The sequence below is a fragment of the Manis javanica genome, chromosome 1 (genome assembly GCF_040802235.1).
Source record: "Manis javanica isolate MJ-LG chromosome 1, MJ_LKY, whole genome shotgun sequence".
Taxonomy (NCBI): Eukaryota; Metazoa; Chordata; class Mammalia; order Pholidota; family Manidae; genus Manis; species Manis javanica.
The window spans coordinates 207318037-207339504 of record NC_133156.1 but is presented as its reverse complement, the minus strand read 5'-3'; the positions used below and the strand labels follow the sequence as shown (position 1 = coordinate 207339504).

At 44.5% G+C, this 21468-nt stretch overlaps 1 long non-coding RNA gene across 6 annotated transcripts in view; it reads left to right on the top strand.

Annotated features, from left to right (window-relative positions):
* The window catches only part of LOC108403722 (uncharacterized), a 116571-nt gene that overhangs the window by 37293 nt on the left and 57810 nt on the right, over positions 1–21468 (top strand). The window contains exons 5-6 of one of the 6 annotated variants that reach the window (XR_012121544.1): positions 7509–7945; positions 19821–20381. The exons of 1 other annotated variant lie outside the window; for it this stretch is intronic. This is a non-coding gene — a long non-coding RNA (uncharacterized lncRNA). 4 more of the 6 variants (XR_012121547.1, XR_012121551.1, XR_001854769.3 and 1 more) reach the window with 4 other exon arrangements.

Sequence of the window (21468 nt, the reverse complement as noted above, 5' to 3'; positions counted from 1 at the left end):
GGTGAAGGGGGGAGCCTAGTAAACATAAGTCCTTCATGTAATTGTAGATTAATGATACCAAAATAAAATTAATAAAAAAAAATAAAAAGCTTCTGTACAGCAAAGGACACTGTCAACAGAACAAAAAGGCATCCTACAGTATGGGAGAATATATTTGAAATTGACATATCTGACGAGGGGTTAACATCCAAAATATATAAAGAACTTACATGCCTCAACACCCAAAAAGCAAATAACCCGATTAACAAATGGGCAGTGGATATGAACAGACACTTCTCCAAAGAAGAAATTCAGATGGCCAACAGACACATGAAAACATGTTCCACATTGCTAATTATCAGGGAAATGCAAATTAAAACTCCAATGAGATATCACCTCACACCAGTTAGGATGGCCAACATCCAAAAGATCAGCAACAACAAATGCTGGCAAGGCTGCAGAGAAAGGGGAACCCTCCTACACTGCTGGTGGGAATGCAAATTAGGTCAACCACTATGGAAAGCAGTATGGAGGTTCCTCAAAAAACTAAAAATAGAAATACCATTTGACCCAGGAATTCCACTCCTGGGAATTGACCCAAACAAAACAACTTCTCAGATTCAAAAAGGCATATGCACCCCTATGTTTATTGCAGCAGTATTTACAATAGCCAAGACATGGAAGCAACCTAAGTGTCCATCAGTAGATGAATGGATAAAGAAGATGTGGTACATATACACAATGGAATACTATTCAGCCATAAGAAACAAATCCTACCATTTGCAACAACATGGAGGGTATTATGCTCAGTGAAATAAGCCAGGTAGAGAAAGACAAGTACCAAATGATTTCCCTCGTTTGTGGAGTATAACAACGAAGCAAAACTGAAGGCATAAAACAGCAGCAGACTCACAGACTCCAAGAAGGGACTAGCGGTTACCAAAGGGGAGGGGTGAGGGAGGGTGGGTGGGGATGGAGGGAGAAGGGTATTGAGGGGTATTATGATTAGTGTACATGGTGTGGGAGTGTGTCATGGGGAACACAGTATAGCACAGAGAAGACAAATAGTGACTGGCATCTTACTACACTGATGGACAGTGACTTCAGTGGGGTATGCGGAGTGTAGTAACCACATTGTTTTTCATGTGAAACCTTCATAAGTGTATATCAGTGATACCTTAATAAAAATAAAATAAGTAAGACATAGCTAAGACATGGAAGCAACCTAAATGTCTATCAGTAGATGAGTGGGTAAAGAAGATATGGTACATATACACAATAGAATACTACTCAGCCATAAGAAGAAAACAAATCCTACCATTTGCAACAACATGGATGGAGCTAGAGGGTATTATGTTCAGTGAAATAAGTCAGGCAGAGAAAGACAAATACCAAATGATTTTCCTCATTTGTGGAGTATAACAACAAAGAAAAACTGAAGGAACAAAACAGCAGCAGACTCACAGACTCCAAGAAGGAACTAGTGGTTACCAAAGGGAAAGGAGGTGATGAGGGCAGGTGGGGAGGGAGGGAAGAGGAGATTAAGGGATATTATGATTAGCACACATAATGTAGGAGGGGCATGGGGAAGGCAGTATAGCACATAGAAGACAATTAGTGACTCTATAGCATCTTACTACTCTGATGGACAGTGACTGTAATAGGGTATGTGGTGGGGACTTAATAATAGGGAGGAATGTAGTAACCACAACATTGCTCCTGTGGAACCTTCATAAGATTGTGTATCAATGATACCCTAATAGAAAAAAATTAAGCTAGCCAAAAAATAAAAATAAAAAAATAAGTAAGACATAGAAATGTACCTGCCATTGATCAAGCAGTACTAGAGGTACTCACACATATACACTAAACCAATGCCATGTCCGATCTAAGCCACCACATCACTGTGGCCTCAGATAGCAGAAACCCAGAATACTCATCAATGCCTCTTCTGTATCTGGCCAACCTGTCAAAAAAAGAGAAATAAAGTAAGACATAATTCTTCCCTGAAGGTACTTAAAATGTATTAAGGAAACATACAAATAAGTCAACTATTACCATACAGTGCACCAAGGGCTAAGGGAGCAAAAATTTGTGTTTAAATAATAACTTTTCCAAACTTCTTGGAGAAAGTGACATTTAAGCTGGGTTTTCCAGAATGACTAGGATTGAGCCAGGCAAAGGAGAAGAGCAGGATGGGTATGGGGATGGTGGTAGGAATAAGAAGCTGTTGCTATACAGGGGAGATAAACACCACCGAAAGGGATAATGTTGGACCCTTATAGGGCTCCCAGAGGCTTAATGTGGCTGAGGCGTGGGTGATGAGTTAGAGCATGGGAGGGATGGAACCAGTGAGAGGGAAGAGAAATGATCAAGGGCTTTATAAGCCTGGCTAATCAGCCTGAAGTTTATGCTGAAAGCCACGGGGAGCAATGGAAGGATTTTATGCAGGGGAGCAATGTGGTCAAGTTTGCCTTTTGGAAAGATCAGTTTACCTCTTGTGTATAGCATGGATTAGAAGGCACAAGGCTGGAAACAGGAAAGCCAAGCAGAAGGCAAATACAAGAGCCTTTGAGGGAGAGGGTAAAGACCTGAACCAAGGAAGTCACAGTGGAGATGGAGAGGAGGGGGCAGAATGGGAAATACTATAGAAACGAACTATCAGGTCTTGGGCAGCAACTGATCGTGAGAAAATGAGGAGGAATTTGGAATGTTGCTAAGGCTTCTGGCTTGGGTATAGGGTAGATAGGTTTAGCAAATGAAAATACAGAAATATTTGGGACAAACTGATACAAAGAAAATGATTCTTTGTTTATCTGAAATTCAAATTTAACTAGGAATCTTGTATTTAATCTGGCAAACCTACTTGGGGGGCTGGGTAAATGGTGGGTCATTTACCAAGCTGGGGATTGGAAGAGACAAGGAGCAAAGGAGATAATGAGTCTCCTTTTATTTATGTTGAATTTGAGGTATCAGAGGGATGATATAGCCAACTTCCAATTATCTCACACTACCTTTCTGCTCTTCTGCGAGGATATTTTTAGCTGGTACATGGCCACTAGCTAAAGTCTTTACTTTCCAGCTTGTCTTACAGAAAATGGCATGTGACCAAACTCTGGCCAATGGGATATGAGAAGAACTGATGTGTGTCTTGCTCTTAGAAGGATTGGGGGTGAACTCTGCTGACTCTTCCTTTGCACTGGTTAAAAGATAAGCAGAACTCGAGCAGCCACCTTGGGCTCAGCGATGAAAAGCACGCATTGAGGATGGCAGTGCCATCTAACTTGTCCTGGGCCATCTGTCTCAGAATTGTTATATGAGAAAAAAAATAAGCTTAACTGATACCTTAACTACAACATCCAAGAAGAAATGTCCAATAAGCATTTGGGTATATACAGTTCTTCAGCTTAGGGGAGAGGCATGAGCTAGAGGGAAAGAATGGGAATGATTAGTGTATAGGCACTAGACAGGCTTCAGTTAAGATGAAGTTTCCTAGAGGGAATGCGTGATGGGAGAGAAGCACAAGAAAGTCAAATGCGATCTGTTTTCTTCTAACACACTTTTTTGAGCAAAACTTAAACTTACCCTCAAGTTAATAGAGATTTTCTGGAGTACTAGAATGGATGTTTGAGAGTTTTGTTTTCATTTCCAAAGGCTTTTCCCTCTATAAAGCTATACATTAATGTTCAGTGCTACTAAGTTCATTTGTTGGTATTTGGATTTATATCTCAGCAGTATGTGGGCAGTGGGTGTGTTCTCATGCCCTGTAGGTGTTACACATTGGCACACATCCCAGTAGCTGTGCTAGGGTCTGGGCCAGAGTCTGCTTACATGTGTGTAGTCTGTGCTGTGCCTGTGTGTGTGTGTGTCAGCACACAGTCATTTGCTCCTCCGTGTTCTAGCTTGTTGACGTGTTCCCTGAAGTGTCTTTGCACGTGTGTCTGTGGGAGATGCTGGTTATTTTGCTTAATTAGTAACCAGTCCCTGGGACTGCCAAGAAATAGCCTTTTAGATTCTTCTCACTTAGAAGTCTCTTCTGCCCATTTTGGACACTGTAGAGTGTCTTTTAAAAGATCATTTCAATTGTCTTTTTTTAGACTTTCTTTTTTAAGAGCAGTTTTATGTTCGCAACAAATGGATTAGAAGGTACAGAATTTTCCCATATACCTCCTACCCCCACACATGCACAGCCTCCTCCATTAGCAACACCCCCCTCCAGAGAGGAACGTTCATTACAATTGATGAACTTACATTGATACATCATTATCACTTCAAGTCCATAGTATACATTAGAGTTAATTCTTGGCAATGTACATTCTGTGGGCTTGGGTAAATGCATAATGACATGTACCCATCATTACAGCTTATACAGAGTAGCTGTGCCATTTTGGGTTCCCACTAGCAGTGGACAAGTTCCTGCTCTCCACATCTTCACAGCACTCGGGGGCATCAGTGTGCTGTATTTTGGCCATTCTAACAGCTGTGTAGTGGTATCTCATTGTTTTCAGTTGTCTTTTTAAATCCAAAATGTTCGAAGGAAGAGTCTCCCAAACTTCCCCAAGAGTGTTACCTGCTTCCTCTCTGTAAGTTATAACATGTTTCATAAAAGGCTGAATTTTATGAAATATGTTATGAACCGAAATCTACATGGGAGTCAAGGGCACCAGAGTGTGTGTGTGTGTGTGTGTGTGTGTGTGTGTGTGTGTGTGTGTGTGTGTGTGTGTGTGTGTGTGTGTATTCAGTAATGGTCATTTCTAAACATACTCAAAATTAAATTAAAAAGAACCTCCATGTATCCGTCACCCAACTTCAATAATTATCAACATTTTGCCAATCTTGTTTCATCTATACCTCCCTTTTTTCCTGGATTGTAAAGCAAATATTAGATAGCTTGCCATTTCATCTAAAACATTTTGGTTTGTATCTCTAGTTGATAACACTTTTTTAGATTCCACAATGTCATTATTGCCTAACAAAATTAACAGTAATGCCTCAATATCATCTAAATCCATTTCAAATTTCTTAATTATTTCAGACACTTTTTTTTTACAATTGGTTTTTCCAAAATCTACATATTGCATATGGTTGTGTCTCTTGGTCTCTTTTTATCCTGAGGCAGTCCACCCTCACCACTGATTTGAGGAGAAACCAGGTGATTTGTTCTGTATAATGTCTTGTGTTCACTATTTGTCTGATTACTTTCTTATGGAGTTAGGTAACATGTTACTTTATCCTCCGTTTTCCTGTAAACTAGTAGTTATATTTAGGGCCTTGATTAGATTCAAGATCAATATTTTTAGGCTCAGTACTTCATAGAGTGGTGCTATTATTACTATGAGGCATATTATACCAGGTTGTTTCACTTTTAATGGTGCCAGGATTGATCAGTGGGCTTAGGTAATGTCAGCCCACAAAGTTCCCCATTAACTTTCACCTGAAGATTTTAACATCTGTTCATTTTTTCATTTGGAGTATTGGTGATTTTAAAATTCTTTTATTCCTTCTGTATTTTTTAGCTGGGCCTCTTCTAGCTCAAGAGTACGGCTGATCAGGGGAATAATGGAGTTCCTGGCATTCAGAGCCAAGTGAGGGTCCCCTTTTTCTGTCCTTGTTCCATATTTTGAAAGATCAGCTCACTCTCCTGACCATCTAGTGATCAGGCTTAAATTCCAGGCTCAGTCCCCCGGAAGTGATCCTTTGTGCTCAGATAATGTTGAAGTCAGCAAGTATCTAAGGAGAGGGGTCACCTTTTGCCCTAGGAGTTGCCGGGGGAGGCCTTTCCCCAGGATGCAGTGATCCCAGGACCTGAGGCCTGACCTCCAAGTACTGGCCTTGCTGATTTGGGGAGGGCTCTCATTAAGCCCCCCGACCCCCAATCAGGCAAAGTCGGGAGCTCTGGCTCTCCCGCTCTTCAGGGAAGCAGCAGCCATTCAGTGACTGATCCCAGGGACTAAATACCTGAGTCCTGATGCTTTCTGGCATCCTTCTCTGTGTCCCCAGATGGACTTGCATGTCCTTTGCCATCCCTGGCTTGGGTACTAGGCTGTACACCTTTAAGAAATAAAAACAGGGCTGATCTCTTGCCTGTGTCCCTCCATTAGCCCTTTCCTGGATTTGAAGTCTTCTGAAGAAAACCCTATGACAAACAGTCTCGCTGGCAGAGCCCAATTTCTGGCTTTAACATCACCTCTGAGGAAGGACCTCAGGAGACACTGGGTCCATCAGGCTGTATAGATGACTCTGTATTCGGCATAAATAAATCAAGCAGACCGTTCTTCTTTTCTTACATAGATGGGCTACACAGAAAAATTACATACACTCATTTCTGGGGGAAGATATATTGTAAATTTTATAGAAAAATTTGCTTTAGTAAGAGTCCATAGTATACACTGTTGGTTTTAAAATAATGAGAGTTTGATCTGTTCAGGACACTAATTGAAAATACATATGTTCTTCAAAATACTCACTTGCTTTTAGATGGTTATGAGCCACAGAGGAAAATCTGTATTTCCATCAGTAACTGTTTGGCTTAGAATGACTTTTAGCTGTTTCTAAACAAACCCACTTTGAAAGCAGAGTGGTTTGCCCTCGTGGAGGGTGGCCAAAGAATATGCCACATGCTGAGCGCAGCCAGTAGTGCAAGGAAAGGTCGTTTGCCCCTGCGCCTCCCATGCTTGGACACTAGATGGCAGGCTTACCTTCCAGATGGAGGTGTCTGGCACCTAGGTTGAAGCATCTGGTACTGGCAGCCCTTCTCTGCTTCCAGCTGCCACACACACTCACACAGATCTCAGGCGCATCTGGCAGGCCCCGGAGAGGGTGTTGCTGAGCCTCGGTGGAGGGCAAGGGGAAGAGGTGTCTGGTTTGGGAATGCTTGCCTGCCTGACTGCAGGTGCGGTGCAATCAGTCAGGGCCCACTGGATCCCAAACCTCTTGGCTTGTAGCTGTGGTGACTCCATGATGGTGCCAGCCATGCCCCACCCCGCTACCCTCTCCTGCCAGCCCCAGACATGGGGCTTAGAAATGTGTCCTGCTTCCTGTGGGCTGGCTCAAGGTGTAAAGTCTTTCAGATGTCCCAAACCTAAGGAGGTTATGCCTTATGCAAGCTTCTGTCAAATAGAGATCCTTGCCCTGCACGTGGGGACTGCTGAGCGCCCACAAGGAAATGCACAAGCCTGTGCTGACTCTGGGCTGAGATCTGTGGTGTCAGCAATGTTCCAGCCTCACAGGATTTGTAACACTTCTGTTGGCTGCTCTTGCCTTCCGCCCATGCCACCTGGGGTTTAGATATGAAAATGCCTAAGTTCTCATTGGGGGAAAGAATCTTCACTTGTTTACATCTGGATTCCTGGAGCCTGGCACATGGTGAGGGCTCAGTGACTGTTTGCTAAATGAATGAGTGAGTGAATTACTTTGAGACTGAAAAATTGCTTAGTTTAACCTCCTGATGCTGGAAAGGGTCACAGGTGGATGGGAATGTACATTTCATAGGATGCCTGCCTTCATCTTCACTATTTCTTCCTCCCCAGCTGAGATTCCCCCAAGATCTGAATTTGGGATATGCCTGCACCTTTCTATCATCTAGCTGCAATCTCCCACACAGCAAGGGACACAGTTCTTTTTGCTGTGACCTCAGTGCATGCCGATGAGATGATTGGGAAAAATATTGTTATGGGCTTAATTATGTGCCCCCCTTCCTATATTGAAGGCCTAGTCCCAGTACCTCAGAATGTGGCTCTGTTTGCAGACAGGGCTTTAAAGGTTGGACCCTAACCCAATCTGACTGACATCCTTATTAGAAGAGGAGGTTTGAACCCACAAGGAGACACCAGGAGTGTGTGCACAGAGGGACCACTTTGGGAGGCAGCAAGAAGCCGATCAACTGCAAACCAAGGAGAGAGGCCTCAGAGGAAACCAAACCTGCCAACATCTTGATCTTGGACTTCCTGCCTCCCAAACTGCACAGGTGAATTTCTGTTATTTAAGCCCCCAGTCAGTGGTGTTTTGCTATGGTAGCCAAGCTAATACCAGTATGATCTGATGTGACATGATATGATTATAATATTGTAAACATGATATTATACATGAATTTTTGTCCCGTTTGTCAGCATGTCCAGTGCCTAGAGTACCATTGTCTGATTGAGGTTACTGCAGTTGAGGTTTCCACCCCACCTTTGTCCCCTGGCTTTTGCTGGGTAGGTAGGAGGGAGAGAGAAAAAGACCTAAAAGAAGGAGAGATGTGTACAGCTTTATCACCGCATGGGCTGCCCTCCTAGGTCCTTTTTAGAAAAGCAGGCTCATGTGTGGTGAAGAACAGGCTGACACAGGCAGCCCTCAGGAGAAGGGGTTCCTGAGCATTACAAAAGCTGAGCTCCCCAAAAAGGTCAGCCCCGTCTCAATGGCCCAAAGGTGGACACATCCACATAAATCAGGTTTGTCAGAAAGAGAAAGCAGCAAAAGAGGCTGCTTATCAGAGATTAGATTAGACCAGAGAAGATGTGGTTAGGACTCCACGACCTGGGGATTGAGGACATGGGAGGGAAGGAGGGAAGGGCACAGGGCTGGCCGAGGGAGTGTCAAAGAGAAGTGTCTCCATGTGCAGGCACACTGAATGCACAACCCCTCAGGATCAGACACTATTGAGGGAGCAGCTGTGGAAAAGCAGGCAGCGCCTCTCTCCTTGCAGAGGCACATGTAAGTGGTAGGATTTGGTCTTGTGAGAACTGACTAAAGGTAATTCACTACTCTGTAAAGTTGAAATTCTGGGTCACACTGCTGGTGGTGGGGCCAGGATGGATGGAGGAAAACTTGAGACTCAGCTTGCCTGGGCCCATGGCCACAAGGACGTCTCTGTGGCATGGTCAGGCAGCTTCCCTTTTGCTTCTGGAGATTCTCCTTCTCCCATAAATGCTGCTGTGAGTAGACATCACTGGGGAGAAGAGAGACGCAAGAGCACACACAGAAGGAGACCATCATCCGTAAACAGTGTCCCCCACATTGGGTAAGACGTGCAAGAAGGGAAGTGGGGAAAGGTTCTTTTTCCTCTGCCCCTAATTTCAGACTTAGCCTGGCTCAGATGCAGGAACTAAGAATGAACCTTGGTCCTTCCTCTCGCATATCCTTGGTCTCTTGGCCCTGGACTCAGAGGATTGGCTGGCACCTCCTTCTGCCTGCCCCACCATCTCACCACATTCCTCACCCCAGCCATGTGTCTTTGGGTAGCAGAGCTGGGTGGCTGCACTTCAGTATTGGGTAACACTTGGACCTCTAAGGAAGAAGAAAAAAATGTGGAAGGGACTTGTTGAAGATCACACAGGGCTGATCAAATATTTTAATAAGTATTAGTAAATATATCAAAGCCATGTGGGTCATTTAAAAACACATCCCATACAGTAATAGCTCAAAATCCAGTCTATTTTTTAAAAGCCAGTCCTTGAAGCACTTTATTATCCCCCTACTTTATGTCAAATACAATTCTAACATGCATATGAAAACAGAAGGAGCATGCTCCTGTGTTACCGTGTCTGCATGAATGGCCACCTCTGGGTCCTGGGTTTCATGAGGCACATCAACATTGTCGATGAGGAACAGGCTGACTGTGGTGATGAAGCATCTGGAAACCAGGCCGTACAGAGGAAGAACTAGGGCGGTTCAGCTTGCAGAAGAAACTACTGGAGAGAATGAAGAAAATGAGCTTCAGTAGGTGAAGGCTGAAGGTAGAAGAAGCTCGGATCACATACATACTGTTCCTTGGGGCAAAACTAGTACCTAACCTGCTAGAAGTCAGATTCAGATCAAAAGAAGCAAGAACTTTGCAGGTGAGAATGGGATTTTCCTTCCTTCTCGGTGCTCTTAGGAATGGGTTGTCCTGGACAGCTTGGGCTCCTGTAACAGAATAATGCAGACTGGGTGGCTTAAACAGCAATTTATGTTCACAGCTCTGGATACTGGAAGTCCAGCTCAGGGTGCTGGCATGGTGGGGTTCCAGGTAAGGGCCTGCCCCTTTTTTGTAGATAGCCACCTTTTCCCTATACATCACATGGGTAGGAGGCAGATGGGAGGGAAAGAGAGAGAGATGGATCTCATGTCTCTCAGTCTTGTAGTAAGGGCATTAATCTCTCATGAGGGCCCATCCTCATGGCCTCCTCTGACCCTGATCACCTCCTACAGGCCCCTCCCCCAGGTGCCGTCACCTTGGTGATCAGGGTTTCAACATAAGAATTTGTGGGAGACACATATTCAGTCCATGATAAGGGTCTTTGGTAAGGTATAACTGATGTTAACAGGAGAAAGGCTATTCTCTTGTAGATGTTTCCCTCTGAAAGACCCAAAACCTCCTCAAGGACCTCAAGGAAGGAAGGGCTGTCCGTGATGCGGCCGGCATCCTGTGGAGAAGGCAGGGGTAGAGGAGAACGTGAGGAGACCATGATGGGGTGAGGAGAGGAGAGAGAAGGGGCTCCCGGTTGCCTGGGCGTCGGGGCTGGTGGTTCAGCCTCAGCTGCAGGTGTGCAGGACATGAGTTCTCTGGCTACCATGAAGTCCTGGTGCTTCCTCTATGGGGACCCAGGAGCCATTTTTCTGGGCACATAGGAATAGAGTGAACCCACGTTTGTGTTGTGGTTGCCTTTGTGCAGCCTGGTTGCAAACCCAGCAGTCAATATGGCATGTAGGGTATTTTTTAACAGCATGAAGGCAATGGCACATTTAGTGCCCTCAGCCCTCTCCATTGGGATGAAGCAGAGAGGTACTGGGTGGCAATAAAGGCAGGACAACTGTTTGGGGAGAAACACTAAGTGTTTACACTCTGCTGTTCCCTTCTACCCACATATACTCCCTGAAGCAGAACTGTGGTGTATAGTTGTGCAGGTTGTGCACTGCACAACTCCAGGAGGTGCCATTCACAACCTGTGCAATTCTAACTGGCAGCTCTGTGTGAAGTCAGAGACCACAGGGAACCCTGGAGCTAACTCCAGATCACTCTTTCTAAAAGATTCATTGCCCTGAGATGGGCAACTGACCTTTTCACAATCATTGGTATGAGATTAACAGGATTCCAGCCACAGCCAATGAACAATGGGTGGCCCTCCCTGTTACTTCCCTACTGGAAATGACCTTTGGGAAAATTACAAAGTCTGTGGTTCTCTAGTCCTAATACTATGTTGGATATTTTTATTTTTCCTTTCACTACTCAGGAAAACTTAACCAGTATATAGGCTAATGGAAAATGTTGCATATTTGCATCCCAAAGTATAAGTTATAGGCTTAATTTTAGCCTAATGTGATTTGAAATAGGAAACCATGCCTGAAAATAGCCCTGAATGTGATCAAACCCTGGTGAGGGTTGGGAATATGAAGACATGACAAACTCCCTCATAAATAGCTCACTCTACATGATAGGCTAATGAAATTATGTACCTGACCCACAGTGTATTTTCTGAAAACTGAAAATGCACTTAACATCTCTGCAGTTGATAAGCCAGATTTTTTTTTCCTATGGAGAACATTAAAATTTTTAATTGTGATATCTTTTTTAAGTTGCTAGGAAAAACTGTGATTTGCCAGTACTATTTAATGGAGAATATGTGGCTCTCCTGGAAAAAGTCCCCCTGCCTTCACTGAGTTAGTAAGAGAAATTTGGCAAGGAATGATAGATTGGCCATGACATTGGGAAGGAGAAAGAACGATGTGGCCAGGTCACAGGACTAGGCTTAAACTAAGAAAGAGCCGTCCTGGTTTCAGAGGAACTTGGGATGAAGAGTCCCTCAACCACAAAGAGCTCAACAGTGCACTTTATTTTGGCATAACCTGAAACATTCTCTGGGTGGGACAAACAGAAGAAATAGTGGGCAAATGTATTTTGAAGTCAGTGTTTTTCCCCATAAAATTATTTTTGGATCCCAGTACTCCATCTCAGTGACCTGCTTCCTTTTATTGCAAAACTTCTCCAGCGTTCACTATTCCCACTCGAAACCACTCCAGTTTTGGCTTTTGTCTCCCCTACTGCACAAAACCATATTTGCCAAGGTCACCAAAGGCCTCCACACAACTGCAGGCAAAGGTCAGTTCTTAGTCCTCATCTGATTAGGTCTACCAGCTGTGCTTACCAGGGCTGATGATGCTTCCCTGAATGGAGTACTTTCTTCCAGGATACCAGCCTCTCGTAATGTTCTCTTCCTTTACTGCTTGTCCTTCTCAGTCTTGACATGTCTATTTGGATGCCTGATAATAAGGCTGCACCTTAAATGTCCAAAACTAGACTGTTAATATCCACCATCCAAATTTGTTCTTTCTGCCTATCCGTTAATGCTTAGGCCAAAAATCTTGTAATCCTCTTTCACTTTTATTTCATATCCTACAACGAGCCCTTGGGCAATTCCTTTCAAACCTACCTTCAATATATAACAGAATCTAACCTTTGTTTACCTTACCATCTCCACTGCCGGCCCCCTGGTTCAAATCATCCACCTCCCTGCAAACCACAGTCAACCTCAGCTCCCCTTCCCCACCTCACAGATAGCTCTCAACACATCTACCCAGGTGAGCTCAGTAACATGTAAGTCAGATCACAGGGCCCAGACTTGGTGTTCTTTCTCTAATGTCCTGCTGCCTCCCTTCTTCCAAGAAGGGTGTGTCACTCCTCGGAAGAGGGACAGGAAGGGGTTGGTGGAATTAGGACTTGAGTCAAGCTTGAGTAACAAGTAGGATTTGAGTGGGTAAGGGAGGACAGTGCAGGTGGACAGTGCACCCTGGGGAATGCCACAGGCAGGGTCCCCAAAGCCACAATGCCCTCAGGTTGCATTCAGAGACCAGGGAAAGGGCACTGAGGTAAACATCCAGTATTCATGATGAGAAGTGCCTGGAAAGATAGATTTGTGTCAGATGGTGGAGGGCCTTGAATGCCACACTCAGGAGTCTGGCCTTTGTCCTTCATTTTCCAGAAGGCTTGGGCATAAGGGGAGTGGAAACGACTATGAAATTCACTTAGCATAGTTATCTCAGCTGCTTGCCAAGTAGTCTATTTAGTCCAATTCACAGGCAGAGCTTTGTTGAGCATTGAGAAGTCACTTGCTCCGTGTGAATCCAATCACCACGGCAGGCACACCTCAAAGAGGAAACACAGCCGCCCCTGAAAAGCCTGCCCCACACTCTGGCAACTCGATTCATGAATATGCTTTTCCAGCATCTAACGCTGCTGCTTAGCAAAGATATTATGGGACAAATCCTTGATTTGACCTTTTGTATCTCCATCCATCCCACTGTGCTAAAAGCAATTATGTGCATCTTGTGTGTGGCTGTTGGAATGGGGAGTCACTTAGCGACGGTCCTTTTCACACTCCAACTGTCCTCTCGCTCATTCCCCCCAACCTCCGCATGAAGGCCCACACAGCAGGCCTCCTCACAGACTTGGCAGAGTCTAAAATGGCATTAGGGGGAGGTGAGCAGGGATGTAAACAGGTGGAAACAGTTCCTGTCATGGTGATAAGCATTCTCCTTGGCCGGGCACAGCTATGGATGAAAAAATGGGGCTACAGGGGACAGGGAGGAGAAAGCTGGCTGTTGAGAGGAGGCTTAAGAGGGCTGAAGTCACTGTCAAAGGCACAGCCAACTTTGTACAAAAACTTCCTACAAAATGAAGCAATCCCAGTATCAGGTGGGTGGTAATAGTCTGTATCTAGCAATAGGTGATCAGTCAGCCATCTTCTTTGCCTGTAGTAGATTATGTGCACTCATGTCTGTGTGATTAAATACGTGTGCAAGTGTCAACATCTGCAGGTGTGAACATGCACTGTTGTGTCTGCATGTTGTGTACATTCCAGTGCCTGTAAGAATGACTGTGTGTGGTCTATGTGTATATATTTATTAGGTTTGGATGCCTAGAAGAGCGCATGTTGGTGTCTGTCTATGTGTGTCTTAGGATGTGTATCTGGAGCATACATACATGCATGACTACATGCGTGTCATTTCTGGATGTGGTATATTCCTCTGGATATAAATATATTCTAGAATATACCAGACAGGCATATTCCTGTCTGTGTACATGTGTGTGGGGTTACTCGTTGGCATGCATGAGTAAAGGGCTGGGTGGGGAAGAGCTTCCCTATCCTTCTCTCAGCATGACTGTGGAGGCCACTCCAAGACTGGCCAGAGAGAGGAGCTTTGATATTGTTACATTGCACAGGGTCTGGTTTTCCAGAACTGATGCCCTTGACTCAGTTCCCCAGTCCCCCAAACTGCAGTCCTAAATGTAGTAGAAGACAAACTCCAGAGCAAGTGAAAATGTCTAGGAAGACAACAGAGGGAGAGAGTTAAAATGCTGGAGTCAAGACTCTGGAGGAATTGGGAGGAGAAGATCAAGGGTCTTTTCTGAACTTTTGTTTATAAATAATCTACAGTGGAAAGGTGAGCTGGCCTCTTGGGCAGGAGGCAAATGCAGACAATGAAGTAATGGTGAGTAAAGTAATCTGCTTCCAGCCCAGCCTCACCCTAGATTGAGTTCAGACAAGACGAGGAGAGGGAATAAAAGAAGGAAAGGGGGGGAAAAAAATGGGAGAGGGTTATCGGAGCTGATCTGGACCATCTCTGGGGTCTGGAAGAACGCTTATCTCCGAGTTCCAGGTACAGTCATCTGGTGGTGCCACCATTTACTCTGGCAACTAGGACAGAAGGGAGAAAATTAACAATGCCTGCAATCGGAACTATCTGTTGTTATCCAAAAAACTTCCCAAACACAGCAGATTTCCCTGCAGTTGGCCGCTTCCTGCCACTCCCACTTCCAATCAGCAGTTTGTGACCTGGCATGATCTTACCGCCCATTCCTGATCACCTTTGGGTTTTCAGATTATTCTCAAGGTAGGGAGGGGTTGATGAAACCCCAGGGTCAGGCTGTCTGCTTTTAAAATCATCAAAGAGTCTCACTCAGACAGACCTTTTATGATTACTCATTGATTGCTCATTGTATGCAGATTATAATAAAGAGAAAACAAAGAAAAAAGTATCTATAGGGATACAACCTGGCATAACCAGACTTTGATGTTTTGATGTGTATCTTCCCAGGCTTTTCTTTTTCTGTTTATATAGCTATCTATGTGTACATATACCTACAACGTGTTTGAATCTATTTTTTTCACTTATGCATATGTCTTAGATATATTTTCATGTCAGTAAAAATCTGTATCATCATTTTAAAAGGCTGCTGAACATCTCTGCATGGGCATATCATAATTCATTTAAGCAATCTTCATTTGTTAGATATTTAGGTTTTTCTTCTAGTACAGATTTTAAGATTTAAGATGATATCAACACGTTGTTTTAAAAGGTCTTTCATAGTCCCTTAGGTGGTGCTGGTGGCAAAGGTGACATTGAAAGCAGAGAGCCTGGCCCTGGGGTTCCCTCCCCTCCCCCTCTGGAACAATCCAAGGAGGCCCACAGGTGACCTGGGAAGGGTGATAAAATCGTGCAGGTCCTGCTCTGCTGGCAGGAGTCACAGGAAGCTGCAAGTCACCATGAAATCTGTGGTGCTCGGAGGGCTTTCTGGAGTGCTGTATGTTATTATAGGCACTGCTAACTTTCTCCAGGAAGCAGCCTTCCTGCCCAGGTTCCAGACATAATGGCAGCCTCATCTCGGATCCTAGAGGGAACAACCATTCTCTGTCCTCATCTCGTCCAGACAGCAGAGAGGACCTGGACCGAGAGCAGAGACTTCAGCAGACTTGTTCAGTCTCAGCAGAGTGGAATGTAGACGATTTTTTTCCTATTCTGCATCACTCTAGTTTTTATTTCTACCTGGATCTCTTAAAAGTTTGTTTTGCCTACTTCCGCTCCCAAATTAGTGTTCTTTACAATCATCCCATTTGATCAGTTTACTCAGTCATTCCGTATACATTTACTGAACACCTGCTATGTGCCATTTATTGTGTTAGCACTTGGAGACGTGAAGAGTAAAACACAGTCCTTGGCCTTCAGGTATTTCCTGGCCAGAACCAGAAGGCAAAGAGATAAGCTGGAATCACAGCTCTCATTCTCTCCATAAATGCCTCCTCACTCTATAAATCCTCCCTAGGTGGAGGGTGCTTCCCAATCTTTACTCCCATATCTCAGCCATTACAACTCTTACACAGGACTGTCTGCACTTGAGACACAGCCTCTCAAGGACAGGGAATGGATTCTACTTACTCCCATGTGCCTGATACCTGGCGCAGTGGCGGACACACAGCACAGAAGATGCTTAATGCATATGGCATAGGAGAACACAGAGTGACAACCACCACCAGCCAGGCTTGGTCCCATTGTGTCGTCATTTTAGGCGTCTGTGCTGATCACCCTCCCATTCGCTCCTGCCAAGAATCTCAGCTAAGCCTCTGGGCTCTGAAGCCACAGTTTGTGAACTCAATTCTCTTCTCCTCCATTTACCAGTGTGAGCCTGGGTTAGTCACCTGACAGATCTGTGCCTCAGCGTCCTCATTTGTGACATGGTAGTAAGAGGTAGGACCTATCTCATCACAGGATATGGTGAGGATTATCTGGTTAATATTTATAAAGCCCTGAGAACAGAAGAGGGCACGCTGTAAGCTCTTTAAAATGGCTAGTTGTGACTATTACCGCAAATGGGAAGAAGTGTACTTTGAGTGAGCCTTTCAGCCAAACTTGGAAGGCTTGGCTGTTGTGATTATTTCTCTTTTGACTCTTTAAAAGTAGCTCTGCTCTTTGAAGTTCTTTCCTTCCTCTCCTCAGAGTCCTGGTCCATGACGCCCTAAAAGCTATTAAGACTAGTGTGACCTGTGCTGCCCACATTACCGAAGGCAGAGCACCTGGCCTCCATTATGCTCCTGCACGAGATAGAATTCTTTGTCTCTCTCAAGCATGTCTCAGGAATTAAAGGGCAGTTTTTGTCTTCCCGCCTTTGTACAATGGGAACCTGACCATTAGGTCCAAGATCGCCTTTGTAATTTTCCCCAGAACCCTGGAAACCCCACTTATGGTAATATGGTGTTGGTGGCCCACAGTGACATCTGTACCCCTAGCTTCTGAAGTGGGCACATAGGCTCCCAGGGACATTGGTGTATTGACTTCCATAAAAAGAAAATTGAGAGTTATATATCTAGGCTTGGGAATATGTTGCATGGAATTACACTCAGAGTCCTTTGCGATCTGTAATACACTTTTTAGCAGGGGCTTCTCCATAGTTTAGGAAAACTACATGGGGCTTGGGCAAAACAAGTCCTTGACAGCATGTGAAGGAGGTGAAGTCTGTTCCCAGTACTCCCATCTGTCCATTCCAGGCCCAGCTTACTGATTCATTCAATGAATATCCCTTGAGTGACTACCATGTGACAGGGTATGTCTCATACAGGGATATTAAAAAGTCTCACATGGAACCTGTGCCCTTAGAGCTCAGTCAAGCGAGGATGCAGGTAATAAATGATCATATAGTGTGGTATATTGCATGCTGTGATGAGGCAAATATAAGGAGCTATGGTGATACAGACCAGGGGTATCAAACCCAGAGGGGGATGAGTAGGGAGATCTTGGAGATAATGTCTCAATTGAAATTTGAAGGATTAGGCAGCCAATGGAGAGGGCACAGTATGTCCAGAGACCAGAAAGCTAAGAGAGCCGGGAATGAGGAAGGCCTGAAAGATGTTGGGTGTTACAGCAGTAAAGTATGACAGAGGCAAGAGCAATGAGCCATAGTGCTGGAGGGGTGAGGGAGGCAGGCAGGGGCCAGATCGTGATAGCTGTTCTGAGCCATGTTAAGGACTTAGATTGTAGTTCCTGCCCCCAAGGACTTAACCCTTTCCTCTTGATTCCCAGTTATTATGTCTGCTGATAAGGCTTAATACTCATGGGGAAGGCGTGGGAGGGGGTGCATTTTAGGAGGAACCTCAGAAGAGGAATAAAAAGTTTTGTCTAAGAGAATGAAGCTCTAATATTGTAATGGCAGTCAGTGGGATGATCATTTTGGAAGTGTGGAATACCGCTTGAATCCTCTTCAAATATCAACTTGTAAGTAGCTGCCTTCTGAAACTCAGGGAACACATTCTTTTGTTTTTGATATTCATAAGAATCAAGTAGACCAGTTTTTGACCCATAAGGACACAAAAGCCATAATCTTGTGCACTGTGTCAAGAAAGAAGCCAAGGAGCAGGCAGGAGCAACTTAAATGGACTTCAGTGAGGTGGCCTGTGTGAAAGGGCCCAGCACAGCAGGCAGTGCCACTGGACATTGAATAAATACCTGTGAACTTGCTGACATCATTTCAGCTACCCATCATCGGATGTTCACTCCTTCCAAGTGCCAGACACGGTATACAGTGAGTGGTGCGAAGAAATACCGGACCGAGGAGCATGAGGTCCAGTGCAGAGCTCAGACATCTCCATGGTCAGTGCTCATGGGACACAGTACAGTGTAAATGCACATGGCGGCTCACAGTGATATTGAAGCCAACAAATGGGTGGATGAGACAAGTAGAGCTGTAAGAACTCTCTTCTGGAGTTTCCTGGAGGAGATAGGGCTTAAGGAGGGCCAGGAGAGTATTTACCTAGGCAGAGAAGATGGGAATCAAGGATGGGAAGGAGGAACATATTTTGCTAAGAGCTGAGAGCACTAGTGGGGAGCATGAGGTTGGGGGATAGTGGGACCAGCATCAGCAAAGGCATGGGCAGAAGATGCGATCCCAGCCAACCCTGGCTAGGTTCTGCAGTCAGCTGGACTGGGGTTTGAACCCTGGCATCACCTCTTATAAACCGGATAAACCTGGATGAATTACTTACCTTCTCCGAGTCTTGTTTCCCTCATCTTTAAACTAAGACTAATAAGAACCCAGTTCACATGAGGAATGACATGGCATGGGCCGTATGCTGTAGAGAGTAAGAGCAAAGATTTAGGGGCCTGGTTTCAGCTCACACTCAGCAAGCTACTATCCATGTGGATTTGGGTAAATGAATTAACCTCTGCGAGGCTCACATGTCAGTAATGGGGACTCTTGCAGTACTATCGTGTCCCAAGTTTGTCCAAGTGAACAAATTGAGATAACGCAGGTAAAGGACACAGAGCTTGGCACCCCTAGCATGACTGCATACTAATGACAGGCAAACCTCATTTTACTGCACTTGATTTCACTGTGTTTTCCAGATACTACGCTTTTAACAAATTGAAGGTTTATGGCAGCCCAGTGTCAAGCAAGTCTTTTAGTGTCGTTTTTCAAAAAACATTTGCTTACTTCATGTCTCTATGTCATATTTTGGTAATTCTCTCAGTATTTCAAACATTTTCATTATTATGTGTTTGTTATGGTATTCTGTGACCACTGGTCTTTGATGTTACCATTGTATTTGTCTTGGGGCACTGAGAGCCACACCCATGTAAGACAGCAAACTTAATCCATAAATGTGTGTGTTCTGACTGCTGCACCTGCCAGCCGTTCCTCATCTCTCCCTCTCCTCAGGCCTCCCTCTTTTCTGAAAAACAACAATATTGAAATTAGGCCAATTAATAGACCTACAATGGCCTCTAAGTGTTCAAGTGAAAGGAAGAGTCTCAGATCTCTCATTTTAAATCAGAAGCTAAAAATAATTAAGCTTAGGGAGGAAGGCATCTTGAAAGCCAGGATAGGCCAAGTTAGGCCTCTTGCGCCAAAGAGTTGACCAAGTTGTGAATGCAAAGGGGAAGTTCTTGAAGGAAATCACAAGTGCTCCTCCAGTGAACACACGAATGGTAGGAAAGTGAAACAGTCTTATTGCTGATAAGGAGGAAGTTTTAGTGGTCTGGTTAGAAGATCATACCAGCTACAACAGTCCCCTAAGCCAAAGTGTAAACCAAAGCAATCCCCCAACTCATTTCAGTTCTGTGAAGGCTGAGAGAGGTGAGGAAGCTGCAGAAGAAAAGTTGGAAGCTAGCAGAGGTTGGTTCATGAGGTTGAAGTAAAGAAGCTGTTTCCATAACGTCAAAGTGCTGGTGAAGCGGCAAGTGCTGATGTGAAGGCTACAGCAGGTTATCCAGAAAATTGGTAAGATCATTAATGAAGGTGACTGCACTAAACAACACATTTTCCATGTAGATGAAACAGCCTTCTACTGGAAGAAGATGTCTTCTAGGACTTTCATAGAGAGGAGAGGTCAATGCCTGGCTTCAAAGGATGGGCTCACTGTGTTGTTAGGGCCTAATGCTTCAGTTGACTTCAGGTTGAAGCCAGTGTTCATTTACCATTCCAAAAATGCCAGGATCCTTGAGAATTATGTTACATCTATACTGCCCTCGCAGCAGGGAGTGCCTGACATCTGTTATCTGCTCAGTAAGAATTAGTAATTATTCTTGTATCTAAAGTTTCTGAAGTGAATTTCTTATGTATCAAGAATTAAAAAGAAACTTGAAACTAATTAAAAAATAAAAGCAATTATTTTTAACCACAATCAGAAGCTGAGTATGTTGTTTTAGAGCCATGTAATAATGTTTGCTTTGTTGTGTAGTGTGTGTGTGTACAGACCTTGGATGTGAGTGGATTAGGGGACCATTATAAGTGTCCATTTATTAGGCAATCTCATTCTTGCCTTCTGACCTGGTCCTCCCCTTTCCATCAAGGGGAGGGGATAATTGCATCATGCTTCTCCCTGGCATACACAACACACCAAGTGTTCGCCTATTTTTAGCCAACATGAAGTCACTGAAACTCTATGCCCACTAGATGCAATTAGTGCTTTGTTATTCGTCGCTCACATGGTTTAATATCCTGACTGTTCTGCATAGTTTGTATCCTTAGATGAATTTAAAAGGACTGAAAACCTTTTGTTGCTGGGAAAATTGCTTGGGGAGTAAGCAATGAAATCCCAAGTCAGTGAGGCCCCTGGAAAGGACTCCTGCAAGGCAGGGAGACCTCAATTATCCTCCTCTTTGATGGCAGGGGGAGGCTGGGGAGGCAGGGAATGGCTATATTCGACCCAACTGGAGAAAGCAGTACTTTTGGTCAGGGGCTCCCAATAATGGTCCCAATTCCACTTTTCTTCCAGCAATCGGAAATGACACATGGAACGCAAAACTCAGAGCAGTGCAGCAGGGCTGACTACAAGTGGACAGGGGTGGAGGGCTGCCCACAGGTGTGGTTTCACATGTTCAACCCATTAGCTCTTGCCTCAGTTTTACTCTTGGGACCTCCTGCCTCTTGTTTAAGGCCCTGAGTCAAGTGTGTGGAAACATTAATTAGCTTAGAGTCCTCAGTCTCAAATTTTTGTTTCTCAAACTTTGTCCTCATTTTGGATGATGAAGACTTACTCCTGTCAAAATCAATTTTGTTTTATTTAACAAACAATATACCTTCCTGGGAGCAGGCAAAGAAGTAAGGCAAATGCTATTGAAAACATTTCTAAAGTAGGTGAGGTATTCATAGAAGTATTTTACATGGTAAGGTATTCCTGAGGCCAGGACTTCTGTACAAAATTTAGAGGCCAGCTACCCCACCATTGTGCCCTCAGACATCACCATCCTCTTCTCTGTCTC